The 25,414-nt window shown below is 37.7% G+C and overlaps 2 long non-coding RNA genes across 3 annotated transcripts in view; one reads left to right on the top strand and one right to left on the bottom strand.

Moving 5' to 3' along the window:
• Positions 1-655: 655 nt before the first annotated feature.
• The window catches only part of LOC309860161, a 338,031-nt gene continuing 313,272 nt past the window's right edge, over positions 656-25,414 (bottom strand). Inside the window, exon 6 of the long non-coding RNA XR_014309200.1 lies at positions 656-739. This is a non-coding gene — a long non-coding RNA (uncharacterized lncRNA). The remainder of the gene's footprint in view (positions 740-25,414) is intronic.
• On the top strand, positions 8,551-13,655 carry LOC309860160. 2 transcript variants are annotated; one of them, XR_014309198.1, is made up of 3 exons: positions 8,551-8,824; positions 9,453-9,611; positions 10,883-13,655. It is a non-coding gene; the product is annotated as an uncharacterized lncRNA (long non-coding RNA). The 2 variants fall into 2 exon arrangements; XR_014309199.1 differs by having other exon boundaries at positions 9,453-9,774.

Below are 25,414 nucleotides of genomic sequence, written 5' to 3'. Positions count from 1 at the left end.
ATTACAGAATGTCAAATGCTACAGACGCGTATCTGTGTTATTGTCTTTATATGGTCCTTATTGTGGGGTATTACTTCTCAGCTGAGGAAACTCGATCTCAGGCCCCAAACCAGAGCCTGAAAAAGCACACAGTTCCTTAGTGGCTGAGTTCTAGAACCCAGCTTCGTGGCTTTCACTCCTGTCTGTTCCTGTTTTTGCTTCCCCCACCCTCTTCTCCAGAAGCCAGGTTGTCTCTGCTAGGACGTGGGTGAGTTTTTGTTTTTGTTTTTGTTGTTGTTTTTCATTACAAAAGCAAAGCCTCACTTATTATATTATTTAAGGACCTTGTTTCATTTTTCATTTAAGCTTGCAGTTAAACAATCAAAATAAGGAATTTATGTCTATCCTTGGAAGGGAATTTTCTAGTTGAACATCTCCCAGATCTGGATGCTGAAGTCCTGAGCGTTTGATAAATTGCCTACCTGGTGACTAACGAACTATAGTGGAGGGACTGGGGGGAGAGGGAAGGGGGCGGGAGGGGGGAGGGTGGTCCCTCACTGACGCATGTCTCCTGGCCCAGGGTTGCCTTTCGTGGAGAGCCGGGTTAATCGAGATAACACCTTTCCAAGAAACATTAAATATTTCAAGTAGTACCTGACAGTGGACTCCTAAACCAGCCGTGCCATCAAGTCAGGGGTCTTAAGAGATTTTCCACACCCATGTGGAACTTGGATCCAGAAGGCAATTGTTCTCGGGTGTCCTGAGTGAAAGAAAATAGTTTTGTTGAGGAAGGAGCTGGGTCCCCATCCCCACCGCATGCTATGGAGAGAGGGAGTGGTCCAGTTCTCCTTAGGGAGCAAATACGGAAGGAAGGTAGGCAGGATACCCACACGGGAATTGGTTATAGTTCACCACAAGACCACCCAGCTACCAACCCATCAGTCATCCGCTGACAGGTTTCCCTCCCCTTCTTCCTCTGTTTTGCAGTGAGGAAAATCTTCCTCTGTTCTCTGTCCTGGGAGACATCCTGGGTTTCTCTGGCTCTTCCTGTCTTCAGCTAAGAAGAGCACACACGTATGATGAATCAGACTATGAATGCATATTGTCAGTCAGAGGATGGCTTCTTTAGAAACAGCCATGGGCTGCATATTTAATGCACGGAAGCCCATTTTCACCCCAGGAGTTAAGCTAACTTCTGTTGAAAATTGTTTCCAACTCTGTCCATGAGGAAACAGAAGCTTCTCCGTAAACCCCCAATTTCATGCCATGAAAAGATTGCACTCTATGCTAAGACTTTAAGAATGGTTTGGGGGGGGGGATGTTATAGACTTTTAACACAGGAAACCAACGAAACTCCCACAAATCCTCACAGTCATATAGTGATTTCTAATGTATAAAGCACTTTCCACTGGCTGGCCTTGTCTGTCTTTGACTTGTAACCACAGAACAACAGCACTGGTTAGGAGGAGATCTATCCCCCTACTCTCCGTCCAGCTCCATCGACAACACTTGGGCCCTTGAAAAAGCCATGATCCTCTCATCCCCCGGGTCTGTTCCCACTGTTTTCCTCTGTCAGCACTTCCCAAGGGAGTCCTGCCCATTCTCTCCCTGCTCCTTGTAAGGAGAGAGTTCCTCTTACCCTTGAGTTGTGAGCTCAAAGTAAGTTTTTCAGGGATCCCTGTTCTTTTCTCATCCGAACATTCCTTTGTCTTTCTATTAGGTTACGTGTCATTTCTATGTTTCGCTCACTATTTTAACCATAGGACATGTTTAGCATAGAACAGCCCTGTAAGTAATGGAGAAGGAAGTGAATGACCACCATTCACTTCCTTTTTGCAGCTAAGAAATTTGAATCTAAGAGCAACATACCTCATAAAACCAAACATACTAATAAGAGTTTGGGGAGTCAGACTTGAAATTTCAAATTTCAGCATTGCCATGCTCTCACTTGGGGTTTTTTTCTTTGAGTCCCTGGTTCTCCTTTCTTTTATTTGTTAAATTCAAATAATAGAAACTAAGAGGGTAGTTGTTAAGTTCTACAAGAAATAAATTATATATATATATATATATATATATATATATATAGTGCTTCTGTACTCAATATACTCTGAATAAACTCGTTCATATCTTTTAAGTCTGTTAGCTGGACTCCTGATTTCACTCTACAAAATTATTTCTATCTTGCTCAAAGACATCAGTATCTCTTCCTAGACATGGAAAATCTGAAGCAAAAGCAAAGTGAGTGCTAATGCATTTTTTTTTCTCTTTTCTCCTTTAGCTCATAATATAGTGACAGAAGAGATTGTGATGAGACTTTTTGAGGCATAGGAACAAGTAAAACTAATATTTATTTAGTTTCTTTACCATCTTCTTTAATGTCTGGTATAATGCTTGCTTTCTCATTTACTCCAATTAACAAGGACCATTTAAAATATAGACCCAAGGTTGAGATGTGAATGTTCTGGAGAAAATGAAATGAAAGATTTCTCGTGGTGAAACCAGCCTGAACTCACAATGCTTGTACTGGTGGATTTGCTAATGAATGGAGCTGTGGAAACAGCCAAGATGGTAGTTCAGTCGTCTGAAAAGGAGAAGGAAGGAAGGAAGGAAGGAAGGAAGGAAGGAAGGAAGGAAGGAAGGAAGGAAGGAAGGAAGGAAAAAAAGGAAAGAGGAAAAAAAGAAGAAAAGAACTAGAAGAAAGAATAAGCATCAAAAAGGGATACTTCACCCCAGTTTCTCGACAATCTTGTGTTTGATCTGCCAGGCCACCTGGGGGTGCACTATAATATTATTATGTCCAATGTGGAACCCTGAGCTCAGTAGAAACTGCTTGTCCTCCCCTCCCTGCAAACCACCCCCCACAATTCTTCCCTGCTTGCACCACTCAGATCGCTCACACATTCTCTCTCTAAAATAAATAAATCTTTAAAAAATTGTTTTGGGAATTTATTTTCATGGAAGATAGAAGTCTCTAGCTTGTTTTTCTTCTAATTTTTTGGTCTGGTTTTGGTATCAGAAGAATGCTGATCTCGTTGAATGATTTGGGATGTGATCTTCAAGTTTATGGAAGAATTTTTGCAAAATTGTGTTCTTTCTTTCTTAAATACTGGGTGTAATTCGCTATCAAAACAACTTAGCCTGGCGTTTTCTTTGTGGGAAGTTTTCTCACTACAACTCAATTTCTTTAATAAATACAATGCTATCCAGGTTATCTGCATCTTCTTTTATGAATGTTGGTGTTTATTGTCTTTCAAATAGTTTTTCTATTTCACCTAAGTAGGTGGATTTACTGGCATAGAGTTGTATATAATATTCCATTGATATTTTTTATATACATAACATCTGTATTGGTCACATCTGTCATTGTAATATTGGTAATATGTATCTTCTCCATTCCCCATTATATGTAATCTAACTAGAGATTTAGCAATTTTATTGATATCCTTAAATAAGCCTTTATTTTTTAAGATTTTATTTATTTATTTGAGAGAGAGAGTGAGAGAGTGCATGAGCAGGGAGAAGGTCAGAGGGAGAAGCGGACGTCCCCTGGAACTGGGAGCCCGATGCAGGACTTGATCCCTGGACTCCGGGATCATGATCTGAGCCAAAGGCAGATGCTTAACCAACTGAGCCACCCAGGTGCCCTAAAGAAGTCAGTTTTTTTTAAACTATCTTTTTTTAAATTTATTTATTTGACAGACAGAGATCACAAATAGGCAGAGAGGCAGGCAGAGAGAGGAAGAGAAGCAGGCTTCCCGCTGAGCAGAGAGCCTGATGCGGGGCTCGATCCCAGGATCCTGGGATCGTGACCTGAGCCAAAGGCAGAGGCTTTAACCCACTAAGCCACCCAGGTGCCCCAAGAAGTCATTTTTAATTTTTGATTTGTTTTTGGAATTTTTTTCCTATCATTTGCTATTGTTTTTCTATTTTCTATTTCACTCATTTCCACTGTAGTCTTTATTATTTCCTTTATTGCTGACTTTAGTTTTATTTGCTTTCATTCTAGTTTCTTTTTTTTAATTAAATTAAAAATTTTTTTCAGTGTCCCAAAATTCATTGTTTATGCACCACAGACAGTGCTCCATGCACTACATGCCCTCCTTAATACCCACCACCGGTCTCACCCATCTCCCCAACCCTTTCCCTTCCAAAACCCTCAGTTTGTTTCTCAGAGTTCACAGTCTCTCATGGTTCTTCTCCCCCTCTGATTTCCCTCCATTCACTTCTCTATCTCCCAATGTCCTCCGTGTTTTCCTTATGCTCCACAAGTAAGTGAAACCATATGATAATTGGCTCTCTCTGCTTGACTTATTTCACTCAGCATAATCTGCAGTGCCATCCATATTGATACAAAAGTTGGGTATTTATCCTTTCTGATGGAGGCATAATAATACTCCATTGTATACACGGACCATATCTTCTTTATCCATTCATCTGTTGAAGGACACCTTGGTTCTTTCCACAGTTTGATGACTGAGGCCATTGCTGCTATTCATTCTAATTTCTTAAGATGGAAGCACAGGTCATTGCTTTGAGAAGATTTTTTTTCTTAGTAATAGATATTTAAGGCTACAAATTAATCTCTAATTCTGTTTTAGCAGCATCCTGCACATTTTGACATTTGGTGTTTTCATTTCATTGAGTTCAAAGTACCGAATTAAAAAAAACAATTTTTTTTGATCTTCTTGTGATGCACAAGTTATTATTTGGGAGTGTATCATTTAATTTCCCATGTTTAGGGATTTTTCAGATATATTTGGTATTGATTTCTAATTTTTTTTAAGATTTAAAATTTTTTTTAATTAATTAACTTTTAAAATATATTAGACACAGAGAGAGAGAGCACAAGTAAGCAGAACAGCAGGCAAAGGAAGAGGAAGAAGCAGGTTCTTGGCTGAGCAGGGAACCCGATGCAGGTCTCGATCCCAGGTCTCGATGCAGGTCTTGATCCCATGACCTGAGCTGAAAGTAGTCACCTAACCATCTGAGCCACACAGGACCCCCTCTAATCTGGTTTTATTGTTATGAAATAACATATTTTTTACTTGAATTACTTCACCTTTTCTGGGGGGACAATTCCCAGAATATAGTCTATCTTGGCAGATGTTTTGTGTGTACATCAATAGAAATATTACCAAACTGTTGTTGGGTAAAGTGGTCTGTAAATGTCTATTAAGTTGGTTAACAGAACTGTTCTAGTCTTACCTATCCTATTGATTTTCTGTGTACATTTTCTTTTTTTTTTTTTTAAAGATTTTATTTATTTATTTGACAGACAGAGATCACAAGTAGGCAGAGTGGCAGGCAGAGAGAGAGGAAGGGAAGCAGGCTCCCCGATGAGCAGAGAGCTTGATATGGGGCTTGATCCCAGGACCCTGGGATCATGACCTGAGCCGAAGGCAGAGGCTTTAACTCACTGAGCCACTCAGGTGCCCCTTCTGTGTACATTTTCTACCAATTAATGAGGAAATAATCTTGAAATCTCTGACTCTCATACTGGATTTGTTTATGTTTTCTTGAAGTTCTACTAATTTTTCCTTCAATATTTGGAATTTCTATTGTTTGAGGCATAAACATTTTGGATTGTCATTAATTGTTCCATTTATCATGAGATGGCCCCTTCCTTCTCCATAGTAGGATTGTTTTGAAATCTATTTTGTTTGAAATTAATTAAGCTACTCTGCTTCCTTTGATTAGTGTTAACCTATTGTTTTCCATCTTTTTAATTTTTTTGTATTTATATGTAAAGTTGTTTTATTAGAAAGAGTACATAACTGAGTCTTGCATTTAATGCAAATGTTGCTTTACTGTCTTCTATGCATTATTCCAGTGACAATCAGCTGTTCTCCTTTTATTCCTTTGTATATAATGTCTTTTCTTTTCTTTAGCTACTTTAAGACTTCTTTTTTATCACTGATTTAAGCAATTTGATTATAATGGGCCATGTTACCACTTTCTTCGTGTTTGTGGCACTTGTGTTCATTGCACTTCTTAGATATAGAGACTTATTTTCAACAAATTTGGAATACTTTCAGCCATTTTTCCTTCAAAAATTATTTCTCCTATCTTTCATTTGAGGACTCCAATTACTCATATACTAGGCTTCTTATAATTCCATAGCTCATTGATCCTAACAGTTTTTTCAGTCATTTCTTCTCTATTAGCTTCATTTTATAGTTTTTACTGGTCTACCTTCGAATTCAATAATCTCTTCTTCTACAGTGTCTACTATGCCCTTAATTCCGTTTAGTGTATTCATTTCAGACATTGTAGTTTTAATCTATAAAAATTCAATTTAAGTATTTTTTAAACCTTTTTATGTCTCTATATTTTAAATATCTCTTCTGGATTCTTGAACATACAGAACACTGTTACAATGTCCGATTTAATGTCCTTGTCCACCAATTTTATTCTGTGTTCATTTGTATCTGTTTCAACTGATTGAGTTTTTCCCCTCAGCATTCATTATATTCTCCTGTTGCCTTTATAAACTTTTAATGTTTTACTGGGTGTCACAATTGTGAAGATTTTGAGGGGTGGGAATTGGATTTTTGCTTTTCCAGAAATATTCTGGAGCTTTGTAGTGAAATGTGGTTAGGTTATATGAAAATAATTTGTTTCTCTGAGTCTTCCTTTTAAGGCTTGTTTGGCCAGAAAAGGCAGTCATTAATATAGGGTTAACTTTCCCCTCTATAGAAGCATAATTATTCAGTATACTACTCAGTGCCCAGTTCCTATGAGACTTTCTGCTGAGACTGGTTGGAACAGGTGCTATTAAAAGTACTATATAACCTATAACCTATGGGTATTGTTCCTCCTAATCTTTCAATATTTGGGGGGGGGTACTTTTCTCATGTGCATGTGCTAATTGGTATCCAGTGAGTACTCAAAGGGGACTCTTCACTAATCTCTAAGATTTTCTTTTTATTAAGCTTTCTCCTCTTTGGTATTTTGCCCTGTTAACCCTTGCTATCATGTCTTCCCAGGACTTCCTCTTTCTTTTCCTCAACTCACGGAGACAGCAAAGCTCTGCCTGGGCTCCCTCTTCCTGCACTATAGCCTGGAAACTCTCTTCAAGCAATAATCTGAGGCGATCATAAGATTCATCATGTTTGTTTCCCATGTTTTTGGTTGTCATTGGGCTTTAATACGTGATGCCCAATAGACTGAGAATTGTAGTTTCACGTATTTTGACCAGTTTTCTATTTTTTCCCTGGTGTTAAGGTAAATGATGTCTCTTTTATTCCATTTCTCAAGAAGTAGGAGACATTAATCAGATCTAGCTTTTGGCTCCAGGTCTGTATTTTACTTAGTTGGAAAAGTCAGTAACCTCAATAGATACTTTACTGGTCCACCTGGAGATTAAATATCAGTTTACTTTCAAAACTTAAACATATTTTTTTTTCAAATCAGATGTAGCATTTGTGTGAATGATGGGAACCAATTGTCAGGCAAATAATAATACGGTACCCTGTGATGATTCAATATAGTAATTCATTCTTCCTTTCTTCAGAAAATGCTCAACCACCTAGGAAAAATCATTTGAAACCTGAAAAAAAATTATACTATGCAAATGATTTAATTTGAAATTAAATTTAAAGTCTATACTCATTTTGTTTTTTTTGTCTATTATTTCCTGGAGGGACGTCAGAGCAGCCTACAGTGACAAGGAAGGACATAGAAAACTCTTTTTGCTGACTGCATGTCAAGTTCTATTTCTTATAGTTACTGCCCTTCATGTGAGCATTTTAAATTATCAAATATATAAGTGATGATAAAAATCAAACTGAAAGCCTGCTGTCTCAGGTGGAAGAGCATGTGACTCTTGATCTCGGGGTCATGAGTTTGAGCCCCACGCTGGGTGTAGAGATTACCTAAATAAACAAATAATTTTAAAAAATGAAACTGAAAGATTTTGAAATTTTGCGAAGAAATAGAGTGTGGTACTTCACTGCTTTAATCACTCTAATACGTTCTATTGAACTTTGAATTCAAATTTCACATGACTCATGTAATGCAGTCCTATTAATTATCTTAAAATTTGAAGACTGCATGACCTACAGATCTTTCATGATCTTATCTTTTTTGCCCTTGGCATTTGGGCCTTCTGTTTCTTGCACCCACAAAGTTACCTCCTACAGCAAAGCCTACATACACATGATTTCTTCTGCTGGAATTTTTTTTTTCCATGATTATTATACAGCTGGCTTCTTTTCAACATTCACATTTCAACTCAAATATTACCTCCCTAAGAAATCTTTCTTGTCTATGCTAGTTAATGTGGACTTACCCACTGTGGTAGTGGTTGGAATTTTAAGATGACCCACAATTACCTATAACTTTGCATAATCTACTGTCTTTGAGTATGCATGAGTCCTGTGAATATGTTGGGATATCACTGTCATCGTTATGCTATGTTATTTGGCACAAGGAAGTATACAGATGTAATCGTGTTCCTAATAAGTTGACTAGAAATTAATCTAAAGGGCACTTATCTAGAGTGGCCCTGAGCTAAGCAGGCAGGCCCTTTGAAAGCAGATATTCTTCTGTTTATGTGGAAGAAGCAATCACTTTGTGAGAGCCTATGATGGGGGTCACATAGCATGGACCTGAGGGCAGCCTCAAGATGCTGATACTACTTTGGGCCAACAGCCAACTAGGAAATAACAACCTTTGTCCTACAATTGCAAGGAACTGAATTCTGCCATCAACATGAATGAGCTTGGAAGACTACCCTGAGCACCACAGGAGAATGTGACTTCAATTCACACTCGGATAGCGGCCTGAGGAGACCTTGAGCAGATGGCTATATTATGCATGCCCAGACTCCTGACCTAGGAAAACTGTGAGTTGATAAATTGCGCTGCTTTAAATTGCTAAATTCTTGGCAATCTGTTTTGCAGAAATAGAGAATGAATACACTCCAGACCACTCTCTATCACACTGCTTTGTTTTATATTCTTCATGGCCTAAAACTCTTTGAAATTATCTTATATGTATTTCTTGTTTACTTCAGTTATCTACCCCTAGAATATACATTCTACTAGAAAAGCAGTTTTGGTTGTCATTCTGCCAGGTTGATTTTGGCTATATTGGCTATTTGGGAGGTAGATTGAAGAGAACTAGAAATCTGTTTTTGTTTTGCTGTTTAAAAAAGAGAGAGAGAGAAGCTAATATAAACTGTATAATATTGACATTTTCTCAGTGGGACAAAATAATCTTTCTTTGGTATTCTTCAGTTTAGTAAATAATTAAATATGAAAGAAAGACTAAAAAATTCTTGAAAATGAGAGAAGCACCAAGCCAAAATTTCACATAAAACAGAGGCATGCAGCTCTGTTATTTTTCAAATAATACAACTGTTATGGAAGCCATGCAATATTTCAGCACAGAATTTTATTTTGCATAATGAATTTTTTTTCTTTCTTCTTCTTCTTCTTTTTTTTTTTTTTTTTTTTTTTTTTGGATTTCAGCCTCTGTCGTTATTGTGACCACATGTGGTGCCAGTGCCAGAACATTCCTCCCTTGTGTGTTTCATGCCCAATATGATCCTCATATTCAGAAGAGAAGATCCTCATATTCCAGAAGATTCTGTCTGTTTCATGAATTCTTGCTATTGCTATCCTGAAAAGGTAATCAGCAGCTGCTTGTGCCAAAGAGGAGGGAGAGAAGAAGCTACATCATCGTCCTTTGTTCTCTTACAGGAAGAACTGAACTGTGGCGCACTCTTTACTTTTTATTGAACTAGCAAGCAAAAAATACATTGTTCATTGTTTTTAATCACCATATTTTCAGGTATCTATTCCCTTGAGTAAAAATTCTTTGAGCCTTTGTGGCCTCTTATACTCATGTTCTAAGTCTTAGAATTAAACAAATGTTGCATTCCTTATCACCTTGAATTCAAATGTATTGCAACATCTGGGCTATGTTCTTCCTGACTGCCTAATGTTTGCAGCTGTTAGCAACTGTAAATGTCTGTAATAAGCAAGCTCACCCTTAAATCATAGATCTTTACGATATCACCAGTTATTTTGGATTAGCATGTGTCTCTTCAGCTAGTCAATCTGTTGATGAAAGTTCTAAATCCCAAACCCTCCATTTAAACCAGTTTCAATAAGATCATCTGAATCCATCCCAAGATTTCAAAACCTGGCAAACAGTTTCAGACATATGTGTGGAAGTATAAATCAGTATCTCTTTCATACGAGTTAAAGGATTCAAGAAATCACCCTCTTCAAAAGAAATATGTCTCCCACTGATCCTCATTGGTACCTAAAACTTTACCATCAAATAAAATAAAAATTGGCTCAAGATTTACTGCTTACAAAATGATGAAACTAATACACAAAATCTCTAATATATTGCATTTTTGTTCCCTGAAACCCAAATTCAGTTTAATCTGGTAGGCAGAAATCATTGGGAAGGGAACATCCAGGGAGTCCGGGTTTAAGTCCTTCCTCTATCTATTATTAGCACAATCTTGAAAACTTCTGGGACAGCGTATCCTTAAATGTTAAAATCAAATACAACAATTCTTATCCTACTAGACTATCATAAATATATCAGACACCATAAGACAAAGACTAAAATCAAACACAATTATTAGTAGCTATTATTGTTATTATTTTAGGTGACCTGCTAGGGTATTTATTGAGTGTCTTCTAGATGCAGTTCCCTCGAGAGATATGAAAATGGGATGGGTTTATTTTACGTGTCTTCCAGGACAAAATTACGAATCGAATAAGGAAACTCTAGGAAGAAACAAAGTTCACTTCATTCAAAAGAAAAGAAGAAATAAATTACTATCTATCTGTGAAAATTAATACAGGGAAACGTCACTAAAATAGAGTTGGGGGGCCAGAAAAAAGAACTTTCTTGTACTACAATCTGTTGTTATTTACAGACCTCAGCTGGAGCAGACGTACCTTGTAAATGGATACTACTTGATGGCCCCGGCTAGAGCAAGAAAGGTTTTCTCCCCTGGCAGCAGCCCAGTGGATGGATGAGAGACTGTCGCAACTCAGCTAAAGGAAAGCCACTGTATTTCAAACTCTCACTTTAGTCCAATGGTCTTTTTGTTTATAACAGCCCTTCCAAACTCCTCCTTTCCCCTATAAAAGAGTGTTGCTCTCCTTTGTTCTCAGGCCTGCCTGTGGTTTTGCGATAGCTTGCTTATCCCTGACTGCAATTCTCTGCTATTCCTGAATAAACATTTTGCTGGTAAAATAACTGACAATTTTATTTTTAAGGTTAACAAATCATGTTAGTATTGTTATTACTATTATTTATTGACTGACTACTTCCTACAGGCAAGATAGCATGCTAATTGCTTTCATGTATTGTGTCTTTAAATCTTCACAACCCTGTAGTTTTTTCTATTTTATGGCAAAACATACTGACCAAGGTCAAAAAGAGCTATAGAGCTATGATTTGACCTCAGATATGTGCGATTGCAGAGAGGATAACAGACGGGACCTATAGGATGGGCAACTTGTAAGTACATGTAATTCTCAGTTAGACTTTGTATTACTTCACTTAAATTGCTAAAGATTTATTAAAGTACATAGAGTCTGGATTAGTTATCACGGAGGTCTTATATGATACTGTGACATTTATTTCACATGGACATTTGGAGAACTTTGAGCATGTCAAATAACACAGTTGTAAAATTTGAGAGTATTTTGGAATATTATGATTTGTGATATGAAATACATAGTTAGTCTTTGTCCCCTTTTCTGGCACAGAGCTCCCCAAACCCTTGTAATTTCCTAGGTGGTGGGAGAAATAAAGTGTCTTTTGTTATGTTAATGACGTGGCTTTGGGAAGGCACCTAAGGATGGGGTTGGTGCCAGTAGGTTCTGACCATGTGATTAGAGGGTTGGAACTTTTAGTCCCACCCCACTGACCTCCAGAAAGGGGAGGAGTGCTGGAGATCGAATCAGTTGCCATTGGCCAATTATAAAATCAATCACACCTGTGTAATGAAACCTCCAGTAAAAACGCAAAAGGAGGAGGTTCAGAGAGCTTGAACTGGTGAACACATGGAGACGGAAGACAATAGTGTGCCTAGAAGAGGGCATGGTATTTCTGTGCCTCTTTCCACATACCTTACTCTATGCATCTCTTCCATCTGGCTGTTCTGAGTCTCTTCCTTTTATAATAAACTGGCATAATAAGTAAACTGTTTCTCTGAATTCTGTGAGCTACTCCAGCAAATTATTCCAACCTAAGGGGGGTGGCATGGTCTTCTAGGCCTGAACCCTCAGTCTGTAGAATCTGATGCAATGTGGGGTAGTGTCAGAGTTGAGTTGAATTCTCAGACATGTTGCTGGTCTCTGAGAATTGCTTGTTGGAGGTATTGGAAAACTCCCTCCCCTACGCTGGAATTGGGTCTCAGACATCAAAAGAACTTGCAAAATTGAAAACACCAAGAGATGGGCTTAGTCGTGGATTAGAAGATGACCACAATACTACAAATAGTTATGAATCCACATTCAATAACATTTAAAGCATCCCATGAGGTTAGTTAAAATGACATAGAAAGGTATGAAAGACTTTACAAGAATTATACCCATAATAAGCCTCTGATAGCTGCTGACGATAGTAGTAATGACTAAGCAATTTAAACCAACATGACCCAATAAAACTAAATGCATTCATTTGCAAATTTATGTACCTATCTAATCGTCATCTCAGGATACAGCAATCCTATATGAATGGCAAAGACTGGGGCTGATTCTGTCAAGGAAGTATTTTAGTTAACCATCACTCAAACTTTATCCAAAGAGGACAAGATATCATCCAAAAAATCTCTTCTCATTTGTTATTCAAATTTGACCTGCCCAGTTTTGGCTACAAAGGTTAAACGTGAGTGAGACAGCTTGGGTACTTTTCTTAGTGGATCTCCTAAGGTTTTGCACACCAGAGTAGATTGGGCAACTGCCTGAGATGTGTGGCTTTCAGGACACTGACATGAACTCATGTCCTGCAGACAGCTCTCCAGGCCTCTTAAATGGTGACACTAGGATTATATCAATGGAACTTTAATTTTTAGGTCAAGATGCTAATTCTAGTAAAGACAGATGGGCTGGATTGTTCTTCTGGTTACAAACAGAGATTTCATTGTGAGTTTCTGTTCCTTTTCTAAAAAAGAGTTTTGATAAGAAGAAATTAAGAAATTAGGACTTTCAGAATGTGAGTATAGGTTGCAAAAGAGGCATTTAATAGAAAGAGGATACTTGAATCAGACAGCAATTTATTAAATTTAAGGATTCAGTAGAGCTAAAATCCTGGAATTTTAACATCGCTTTGAGCTAGATAACAATCTAACAAATGAAAATTTTCATACCTTTAAAATAAGTAATAATACATACTTCATTGAATTTGTGGAGATTAAGTGAGATAGTTTATAAAAATTTTCTTCTACAAATGTTGTTTATCCTACCTTAACAAAAATAATTTATTTTCTTCTTAAATTCGCTGCCAGAAATTATCTTTGTGGGTCTTATATTCTTTTTTATTATTCTTTTAAACTTTAATGAGATTATTGATTTTACATTTATCATTTTATGGATGTGTTTATCATGTTTTCAATGTTAAAATTATTTTTATTGCTATCATTTAATTACTAAACATTTTTTGCTTCTACTACTAGGTATTATTGCAGTCGTATGTGAGCTTAGGAAATGTGAGAACAGCACACCAAACAACTGATGTTTTGAAAAAATATGTTTTGGTTTGATGATCGGGTATTGATTATAAGTGAGTAACCCCTTGAAAGTTTACATTTGATACTTAACAAAAAATGAGTCTAACATGTGTTGTTCTCCCAGTATGATTTTTTTTTGCATGATTTGTGAAAATTTATGAAGTCATGCAATTTTAGATAAATCTGAAAGACACTTGGGGAAATATTGATGTAACCGCTAGCTAAAGAGATTAAGGCCCCATATTTATATGATATTGTCTATTACCCAAGTTGCAAGATAGAATAAGTAGTATGATGTGTACTTACACACAAATAACCATATATAAAAATCAGGAAGACAATATGCAACCTGTCAGTTGACCACAAGGCTGTCATTGGGAGCACTCTTCCCCACTTCTCCCTTGCACTCTTAAACAGTAAACCCTTCCTTATTTAAAATTTCTGCTCAGTTGCTTTTCCTTAGAGAAGCTGTCCCTATGTATGTCTAATACGCACTCCCTTACTTGGTTGAATGGAATGGAATGTATATAGAATGTTTTTAGTATTCATTTTCACACTTAAAAGATATTGTGGAAAAATCACTTACCTAGAAATCTACCCTCTTAGCAAATATATAGATGTACAATATATTATTGTTTACTGCAGGTATAATGTTGTACAGCAGATCCTTAGAGCTTAATCATTTTTGCTTCATTGAAACACTATGCCAATTGTTTATAACTTCACCTTTGTATGTATTATTCTCTCATTAACGTATGTATTACCCCAGCTCGCGGGTTCCAATACCACAGTGGCACTCACTGCCAGATGTTTCTCACCATGGAATTCCCCATGCTGAACACAAATATTGACTCATTACATATGCTCAATAAATATTTATTGAGTTAACAAGCAAAGTGTAACCCAATTCTATTTTGAAAATAATCCTTAAAAAATCCAGAATTTTGAGGGAGAGTTTTCTGACTACATTTGTTATCCTAGTGGTCTTTAGAATCATGTCAGTGCCCAGTTTATTCCTAATCATAGATATTTCTGGAAAAATTCTTAGAAACCTTTCCTGCCTGTATCATAGAGCAACTCTGTGTGTATGTGTGTGTGTGTGTGTTGAGAGAGAAAGAAAGAAGAAGGGAGGGAAAGAGATGGAGAGAAGTAAAGCATTAAGAAGCAGAGATCAACTTGTTACAAAGAAGGGGACAAGTTCAATAAGAGAGAAAAGGAATAACTTTTGTAGTGAAATCCTAATATTAAAGACATTAAAATGTAAAGTATGGGCATTATGTGGAGGATAGTCCTTTTTCCTCTCACTGTATGAATCTGTATCTTTTATGACAGAAGATGGGATAATACCACTTTTCTAAATATAAAACAACAGTAACAACTGCATTATATTTGAAGTTCGTTCTGAAGTATGTCCACTCTGTGAACATCTCTATTCCTACTGTATTCATTTCAAAACCATAAAGTGAGGTTAATAATAATAACTTGTATAGTACTTACTATATATTTGGTTACTCTTGCCAAAGCATATATGTGTATTAAATTATTCACAAAAACACTTATGATGTAGGTATACTTCTTTTCATTATCCTGAAGTAGAAACTGTGTATTTTTTTAAAGATTTTATTTATTTATTTGACAGAGAGAGAGAATGAGAGCTAGAAAGTGAATACAAGCAGAGAAGGGAGAGTGAGGGAGGGAGAAGCAGTCTTCCCACTGAGCAGGAAGCCTGATACAGGGCTCAGTCCCAAGACCCTAGGATCATGACCTTAGCTGAAGGGGGATGCCTAACTGACTGAGCCACCCAGGTGCCCTGGAACCGAGTCTTAAGTAAACCTATTGTAATGTCAGAAAACGACGTGGTTGCTCATCCTACATTTCCTCTCTTCCTCCTTCCCACTTACTGGGAAATGCAAAATGGGATCAACAGTTGAATCGGCCTCCTTGAATCCCGAAATACCAGCCACATTTTGAGGATGGCAGAGCCACAGCACAAGCCTGGATCGTTGGATAACTTTGTGGAGTAGAATGATTTACTTACATTGGACCACCCACCTAATTTCGGGTTGTTACATCTGAGGGAAAGAAGTGTTTATCTTATTTAAACCACTGTAATTGGTAGTAAATTTATTACAGGACATTACCTTGTGCTCTAACAACAAACAAACAAATAAATATGCCTTCTACCCAATATTTTGGGGATAGGAAGAAAGTTCTTGAACTAGGTAGAACAGAACTAAAGTTTCAGAGAAAAGAAAACCCTCATGGGCAATATCATGGTCTCATCACAATAGCAAAATGATGGCTCTTCTCATTTCTGCAACGAAGAGATATATACTCTATTAAATGTGCCATATCTCAGAATCTCAATGTTGCAAGCCAATATATCTACTATCGTCATCATGTGAACAGATCCATCTGCTGAGATAGATTAAAATGGACCAACTTCTTGAGCCTGATGTGTAAAAACAATGCCAATTTTTGAATTTACAATAAGAAATCACTGTCACAAAATCAGAGATAGTCAAGTTCATGTAACCAATTTATTTTCTTCATGTAGTCAAGATGAACGGGATGCCAAATTATAATCAGAAGCTACTGCACAGTTTTATGAGAACTGGATATACTTAAAGCCTATATAATCAGCCCCTTGAGTCCCTGTAGGCAGATGTACATGGGAAGCCAAATCTTAATCAGAGGTTGCTTCATGACCATGGAATCAGATGTGAGGAGTTTGATGATTCACATGTCACATGGTGCAACTTACAACCATGATTCTCTTGGCAGTGGGAACGGATATGCTCTTGCACATCTTTAGCTAAGGCCACTCTCATAATGGTAAGCCATTTCCATCTGTGTTTCCAGATTTGGAGCAGCTTTATCATGGGGATCAGAAAAACTCAAATTTAAAACAAAGGCTAAGGGTTCTATCCACTTTTACCCTATTTGTTTCCACTTCGTGTGTGTGCCTCATTTTCCTGTGATTCCTCTTCTGATTCACTTACTCTTTTTTTTATCTCTGTGCCTACATTGCTTTGAACTAACCTGCCCTACTTTTGTGGCAAATTAGTTGATTTACTGCTTAGTTTTCAAAAGGCAAACATTTCTGCATTGTGAGGGCCCATAATTAGAGCTCTCAGTTACTAACAATAGAAGAAACGTTTTCCAAAGTTACCTTTTAAAAGAGAAATATTAAGGTCAAGGACTATAGATTATCAAAATTTTATCACTTCTTTTCTCTCCCCTGAAATTTAACTTAACTTTTAGCTTCTTATGGCATTCAACCATGTATTGCTTTATAACTTAGTCATTTTTATACCTTTATAGTTCACGCTTCAGTTTGCAAATTGACTTAGGGAAGTGACTATTTGTAATTCATCATTGTGGTCATTTCAAGACTCAGGACAATGTCTTATAAAGATAGGCTCAATCAGCATTTGAATAATTGATTCAATAAAAAACTTAATGACAACATTGAGCGAAAAGAGTGCTATGGTTTTTTTTTTTTTTTTTCATAGCTAGTGGAACTTGGCTAACACCCTGACAATATTTCTTAGTCAATACACATCCCTTTACATAAAACATTATATATTCCTCAGAAGATAGTAAATTCATATCATTATACATTACATCATCATATGCTAACATTACCACCATAATAATGACCTAAAAGGTGTGGTTAAAATATGCATTATTTCATTTATTGTCCTCAAATATTTTGAGGCATCAGTAGTAGTTATTCCTCTTTTCAGAGCTGGAAACCAAGGCGTAGAAGAAGTCACTCATGTCCCCTGTTATTTCTGAAATCAAATTTCATACATGATGAGATGACATAGCCTATGCTCCTAACTCTGTGCCTTCCTGCCTCCTGAGTTCTCATGGATTATCTCGTTTACTTTCCTAACTTGCAGATATGGGGTAAAGAGATAAAAAGGATGACAGCAGTCTCCCATAGTTATGGTTTAAGTAAAGTGTTTGGTGATTTGTGTGGGTAGGGAGGTATCATAGATTAGTTGGGTAGTTCTTCTGTTTAGTCTTTATTTTATTTTATTTTACTTTATTTTAAAGATTTCATTTATTTATTTGACAGACAGAGATCACAAGTAGGCAGAGAGGCAGGGGGAAGCAGGCTCCCTGCTGAGCAGAGAGCCCGATGCGGAACTAGATCCCAAGACCCTGGGATCATGACCTGAACCGAAGGCAGAGGCTCTAACCTCCTGAGCCACCCAGGCACCTCTCTGTTTAGTCTTTATATAATATTCTTCTACCTCTGCTCTGACTGCCCTTTGTTATTCTGTTCTCTGTTCCTTGTTGTAAAATATCAGCATCTCCCATGGCTCAGTCTTCCATCACATCTTCTACTTAACATAACTGCCTTTGCCCCACTTGCCTGGCTTGTCTAACTCTCTCTCTGTTCACCATCTTTGGATTTATTGGTTCCTTGCTAGACACACACACACACACACACACACACACACACACACACACACACATTTTCCATATAGTCTCAGCTCAAATTGGGTTTTTCCCAGGAAGCTCTTTCTGACCCTTCCCTGCCAAATGATCTCTCAGCATTATCTTTTTCACACTAATTTCAGTGTAATGTAAGGTAAGGTGACTATTTATTTGTTTACAGGTGAAAGAGATGCCAGTTCCCTGGCAGTGCACAAGTCCTCTGGAATAATGGCATCATAATTTTCTCTAATATTTAAATATAAATGGATTGACCATTCACTCTGCACACATGGAAGTCCAGACTATTCCAAATATTTTACGAATTAATAGGGAACTTAAATTTCTCTTGATCATTGCTGTGTACAAATCCCTATGATAGTGGCATGCAAGTTATCTACCTCTTGCTACCTGCATCTTTGAACACGTTTTTAACACCTCCTTTCTCCCCATGGGATATGACCCCTAGTCTTTACCTGAACAGAGCACAAGTATTTCAAACTTGCCTGAAAAGTTGGGAGCGCTGATAGTGGTGATGGTGGTGGGTGGAGTGGTTTCACGTTCTAACACAGCAAATTAATAGTACTCTTGGAATCGTCTGTTAGAAACACTCAGTGAGCATTACAAAAATCCCGTTTGGGTCTCAGCCAACCAATGAAATCAGATGTTCTGGTGGTGGAGCATCATCTTGTATTTTTATTGTTGTTTTAATTCATGTATTATTTTAATACGCAGCTGGGTTTGAGAATCACTGAATTAAAGTCCTTTAAATTACTCTAAGGACCTGAGTTTTTCATACTGAGACAATTCATCAAGATATTTTTGTAAATAAACATAGTCTCTTCACCAGACAAATACCCTCTTCCCCTGACTTTCTGGCTTTAATAAAAAGCATTCTTTCCACCATACTAGGTGGATTTATTATTTCATTTCTATTTCTTTTGCTAGATTCTAAGCCCCATGAGGACAGGATTAAAATAATTGTCCTGTCATTATAGTTTCCCAGGGAAGAAAAATCTCACAGTGCCTGAGACATATTAGTCACCCAATAAACATTTGTTGAATGAGTCAAAGAATTTACAGTTTCAGAAAATTTGTAACAGAAAGATTATTTATCTGTTTGAAAATTAATGTGTAAAGAATTTTAAAAAGTTATTTAACTACTGATATTATATTAGTAGTTAATATTTTTATTAGATAAATAATTCCTTAGAGGTTTAGGAACATAAATTTGCATTATGAGTAACTTTGATTTCTCATAAAATTATCATGCTAGCTTTCTAAATTTAATTGCAGGCAAAGAATTGGAGAGGAAATAAACTGCCTTTAATCTTCCAGTCTTTCAGACACTGACTCTAAAAGTGACTGGAATAAGAAAAAGAATTTCAGACAATGGGGGATTTTATCAAATGTATTTTCCCAACAGGAAACAAGGCAAAGAGATTTGCAGACTTCAGCAGGAAGCCTCAAGCAAAGGTTTGCTGCCATATGAGAGCTGAGAAAGAGGACAGTGGGCTAACCTGTCTGATATTTGTATGGGTGTTCTTAAAAGTGGGGGAAGGGAGTGGACTTTTTCCACAGCTGAATTCCAGATGTATCCAAAGGAACACATTTTACGCTCACTGATGTCAACTATCTCCTGACTCCTTCACTAATTATTACAGATTGGGCATTGTAAACTGATGTCAATTCAGGCAACAATTCTCAATGTTTTTGGTGTATGGTACCAGTCTGATCTCTGTTTCATAGCTTAATAATAACAGCAACAATAAAAAATAGTGCCATGTAGTGAGCACCTACTGTTTGGCATGTCGTTGCATACGTTATCTACTGTAACATCACTGCTAACCCCAGCAATTACCACCGACATTTTACAGACAAAACCAAGGACCAGAAAGTGTAAAGAGGTTGCTGGTGTTCAGTTAGTGAACAGCTCAATAGCTTCTCAGACTGAGGGTTTCTTTGTAGCAGTGTCTCCTTGCCAAACCTACAAGAGAAATCCTTAAAGAATGAAGGTCGAGATTAAATGTGAACATGTTAATTTCAGTTCTTCTTTCCAGTCCCTGGGTCAACATAATGACCAAATAACAGCTCTATTCAGACCAGCCTTTGAACGACTGAGCTCTCCAGTTAGCTAACTGACGAGCCCACAAATAAATGTATTGTCAGTTTGATCTTTTAGAGTCAAAACATATGATTTATTAAAAACACTTCCATGGTTTTGTTGGTCTCAGCGATGTAGTTGAGTCTAATTATTAAACAGATTGGTGCTCTCATGGCTTTTGTGACTTCTATATCTTACTTGGTCTACATTAAGGTACTTCAGGGATTTAATGGTTAAAAAAATGTATTTATCTTGTCCAGCCAAAAACGTGCTTCCTAACCTACTATCTAAGAAAGGTTTCAGACATACGAGGCAGGGTAATGGCCAATTCAAGCCTTCTTCCAGATGTTTGTGTTTTGAGACAGCCAATGCTATTTGCCAGCTGGAATGTAATTGGATTTGGGAAAGGATAATTTCCACCATGAAACTTGAATAACTCATTACTTTAGCCTTCAAGACAAGATCCCTGGTAGAGATCTAATCCCAAAACTCTAAAAGACAAAAAGGAAAAAACAAAAACTAAACAACCCTCTCCTAAGAGGAAGCCATAGGAGCTGTAGGACACTGGAGGTTTGATTTCTCAGAGGCAGTGATTCTGAAGGGTCAATCAGTGAGACACAGAAAATGCTTCATGCTATGGTGTACTCAAACAGTGATAGACAACTGTTATTTCCATACCATTATGTTCACAGCATGAGTCTCTGCCTGACTGCTAGTATTTGCTCACACTACCTCCTCAAACCAGAGCATGTTCAGTCTAACTTTCAGGATTGACTTGGACCAAGTCCTCAGGGATCTTCTAACTCAAGACAGAACCAATGTAACTAGAATGCTAGGACTCAGCTTCAAGCACTAATTATGTACCCCATTCAACCCTATTTCTGAGATGTGGACCACATTTATACCTCCTATTTGGTAACCAGATCCCTGTTTTGTTCTTTGTCCTTGGCTTTTTCATTTTACTTGGGGTCCCCTACCTCTTAAACTGGGATCCAGAATTATTCTTTTCAAGTCAGTTTCTAGAAACTAACATTCTGGCCTTGACTACTTGCCTTCATGCTTGTGGCATTTTGACTCAATTGCAGAGTTTTGCTAATACTTACCTATTACCTAGATGCCTTGCTCTGAATTCCCATCCCCTCAGTAAGCCTCTATATCACGTCATCTAACTCCTATGTCATAATAAATGCTTCTGGAACATCATTTGGCATTAATTTTATTTATTTTTATTTTTTAATTTTTTTTGCATTTGGGGTTATATGGAGGGACTGAACTTCCTTCTGGTGCCTGTGGTTGCTCGTTCACTCATGTCTCCCAGAGCATTTCTGTTTGCCCCATTTCATTGCATCACTAAACTTGGTGCAGACCTATGACACACAGGATCCCATAAATCCTAGCTGCTGAATATGAACACAAATATCCCATTCTGGTCAGTGTGTGGGATTGCATAACCCCACATGCCATATAGCACTGCTGGCACATATTCTTGCAGGAACAATTCCTCTTCCTGGAAATAATCACAACCAGAAGTATTAAATTTTGCAACACCCTGGGAAACCACTTGAATTATTCTGGGAGAATGAGGAAGATATCAAGTGTCAGTTCTGGAGTCAACTTTTGTTAGAATAAGAAAACTGTGTTTGTGCTATCTTGATCACAAAAATTTCTCCCTGAATATTTTGAAAAAAAAAATACATGTGCTTATATTGCTTTATATATTTAGGTGCACACTGCCTAAATTCCCCCACTTCAAATTGTGAGTATATCTGAGCAATGGAGGTGCTTTTCCAGAGGTCTTTAAAATTAAGATAGGTTCTCATTATTTGGGGTTCAGCTCAAAAGCAAGAAATCTACCCAAATTTCTGGCTCCATATCAAACCCTGAATCTCTAGGCTGCATTTTGTGGTATCCATTTTGGTTCCTTGAGGTCCATTTTACATAATGCATTTATCACTAAAATTGTAAGAATTATAAATAAGTAAATATATCTGTATACAGACACGTGTATGTATGCACACGTGTATATTCACATGACATTTTACAAAATGAATTGGCATGTGATGTTTCATTAAAAATCTCAATGTACATTGTAAATGAAATATTACCGCCATTTTACAGATACTGAAACAGAACTTCTATTTTTTTTTTTTTTTTTTTTGAGAGAGAGAGAGAGAGAGAGAGCAATTATGAGCTGAGGGAGGGTCCCAGGAGGATGAAGAGGGCAGAGCAAACTCTCTGCTGAGCACAGAGCCCAATATGGCACTCAATCTCACAACACTAAAATCATGACCTGAGCTGAAACCAAGAGTCCGTTGCTCAAGTAGCTGAGTGCCCCCGTGTCCCTGGAGGCAGAAATCTCAAATGAGTTGATTAAAACCTCTAGCAAAACCATGACTGAATTTAGGTCCTGTGGTTCCAAATCTCCTACTGTTTCACCAGGTCTCACTGAACAAGTCTTAGTCATCACCCCTCCCTGTGCTGGGTACCAGGATGGAGTATGCTCTTCTTTGGTATGTATGCCAAAAAAGGAAGATACACTTCGCAATTTGAACAAAGCATCCAGCCTGGTAAGTTGTAATATTTTATGTCACCTATTCTTGAGAAAAAATTGCTGACTCCCTAGATAACCTAGAATGGAAAACTGTATCATCCTCTTACCTAGAATGGGAGAGAGCAAAGGAGCAAAATCATCAAGATCTATCCTTGGAAATCAAGGATTTATATTTTGTTCCTATATTCATTTAGCCAAACAATACATTTTGATTAATGTAATGTACTAAGTATCAGCCACCATGATAGAAATTGAGAATACAAAGATTAAAAGGCAGTGCCTATTCTGAAGCTGATCAGTTTTGTGGAAAAGCTGTAAATGGTTTTTAATATAAGAATATACAGAAGATTATGCCAACTTAGGGAGGAAGATTCCACTCTACTTTTGAAAACATAAAAAGCCTTATTGAGTAAAAAGTCACTTAAAGAAGACAAAGGAGAAAAACATACAGCTGCTAAGTGAGGATTTCAGATTGAAGTAAGCCCATATAGTAAGGCTTAAAATCATGAAATTATAAAGCGTATTCTGGAATTAATGTGTTTTGGAGAAAGAAGGGTTTTCATGAGTCTGGAGGTTAGCGTGGGATCATTCCAAGAAGAATCGCAGATGTCACTCTGAGATTTTTCTACTGATTCCATAGGCAATGGGGTACACCCTCAGGTTTGCAAATGGAAGCATAGAAGGAGATCCTGAAATCTCCTGCCGCCTCCCTGAATTGGATTTCCCTTAAAAGCAGAGGCTGAGACAAACATTTCGCTGCAAGCAAAATTTAGGATGCAAACTCAGGGATCAAGGTGAGAGAATGGGTAGGGAGTTAGGGAAAGGAGAAAAGCCAACAGCGGATGTCAAAATGAGCAGCTTCTTACTGTGATATCTTGGGCTCAGTTCAGCTTCTGATTCACTAGGAGATGCAGAGCACACCATAGTGCCACCCTACTGACTTGGAGGAACCCAAGATATTCATCCCCACACTCTGCTGTTGAGGATAAATCCTGGGGCATTAACTCCCCAGAACTTCTGGCCTAACCTACACCAGAGCATTCTGATGCAAAAAACTCTTTAGGTGGAGAGATGAATGCTAGCTCCTAGAGAAGGCTTACGTTGGCTTAGTTTGGTAGGATTACGAAGAAAATCATGTGGGGTTTTGTTTGTTTGTTTTTTCTTTTTTAATTTTTTAAATTTTATTTATTATTATTATTTTTTTCTCCGGTTCTACAAAGTGTGAAACTCGCCTATTCTATCTGGGAGGCATCAGGGAAGACCCCCTTGAGGGGGCTGTGAATTTTAAGTCATTAGGGTTTCCTTTCTCATCATCTCCTTCCATGAGCCTGCCTCCATGGTAAATCTGAAACATGCCGGGACTCCATGGCCCATGATAGAGTCTCACTGCCTGCTGAGAGGGTTGGCTTTTAAAAGCAGGGGTATCCTAATTGCAGTCAACAGGCTTCTTTTGAATGCCTGTGGGGCTTGGGAAAGCAAGCTGTGTGGTTGTTATTTGTCCTCTCTGGGATATACAGTATCAAGAAACAAGGCCTACCTTCCATCTCTTTTGTTGCTCCAGATTGCAAATGACATCCTTGTGTGGGATGCATTAAGATCCTTTGTGTCCTGGTATCAGCCGGAGGCCTGCTCAGTGTACACCCTGGCAGCTCTCATTATGAGGAATAATAAGCAACATGTTTCCTTAAGATTTGTTATCTTTTCTCACTCAGCCCCAGCCAGTGCGTCTGCTGGGCATTTTCTGGGCCCGGCTTTGCTACAGCAATGGAGAAGGCGAGATAGCAGAGTGGCATTTGTTATGAGATCCCAGCTGTAAGCCTGACATCTGCTCAGTATTCCGTATCCTTCTTTGAACATAATTAAATACAATCACTAGCCGCCCCCTTGGCCTCCCACCACAGACCCCATTAAGACAGGAGAAGAATCTGACATCAAACCTACGTGGAAAATGCTGAACAATGAGACTAATTCAACCTCCATTCATCCAGCCATTTTTGCTGAAGAATCATTTGAATTATTAGAGCCCTAAAATTTGCTCAGCTTTTCTCCCTTCCTTCCTTCCTTTTCTCCTTCTGTCCCTCTCTACCAACCCTTTTTTTTTTCTCTTTTCCTTTCTTTCATTTTTATGAGAGGAGGGGAGCCTACACAGTTCAGAAATCCTTACAGCGTTTTTTTCTCTCTTTCTTACACCCTTAAATAAATATTTATTCAGTCCATTCCGATACCCATGCAAGATAGACATCTGCCCTTCTGCGTTTAAAGTTCTCATTTAAAACAAGTTCAGAAACAACAGAAGCGTGGTTAGTGGGAAAGTTAGTGCTGTGGAGTCAGAATTACCTGGGTATAAATTCTCCTCAACTATTTGTTATTATTTTACCCCCATGGGGCCCTCCTTTCTTTACGGATAAAGTGATGAATGCTAGTTTTTAACCTCGCCAGGCTGTTGTGATGGAGAAACAAGATAATAAACCCCAGCACATAAAGCAGCGCATTATAACTTTCTTTTGTTCTATTTGTCTCAGATGGTCCTTTGAAAAGGGTTAGACACTCCCTGAGTACTGAATAAATACGTATTGAAACAGAGAATATAGGGCTGTGTGTGGCCAGATTAATACATTGCCAT

The sequence above is a fragment of the Mustela nivalis genome (assembly GCF_964662115.1).
Source record: "Mustela nivalis genome assembly, chromosome: 2".
In the NCBI taxonomy this organism is placed as follows: Eukaryota; Metazoa; Chordata; class Mammalia; order Carnivora; family Mustelidae; genus Mustela; species Mustela nivalis.
The sequence above is the reverse complement of the archived record's forward strand: the minus strand, read 5'-3'. Positions and strand labels throughout refer to the sequence as shown.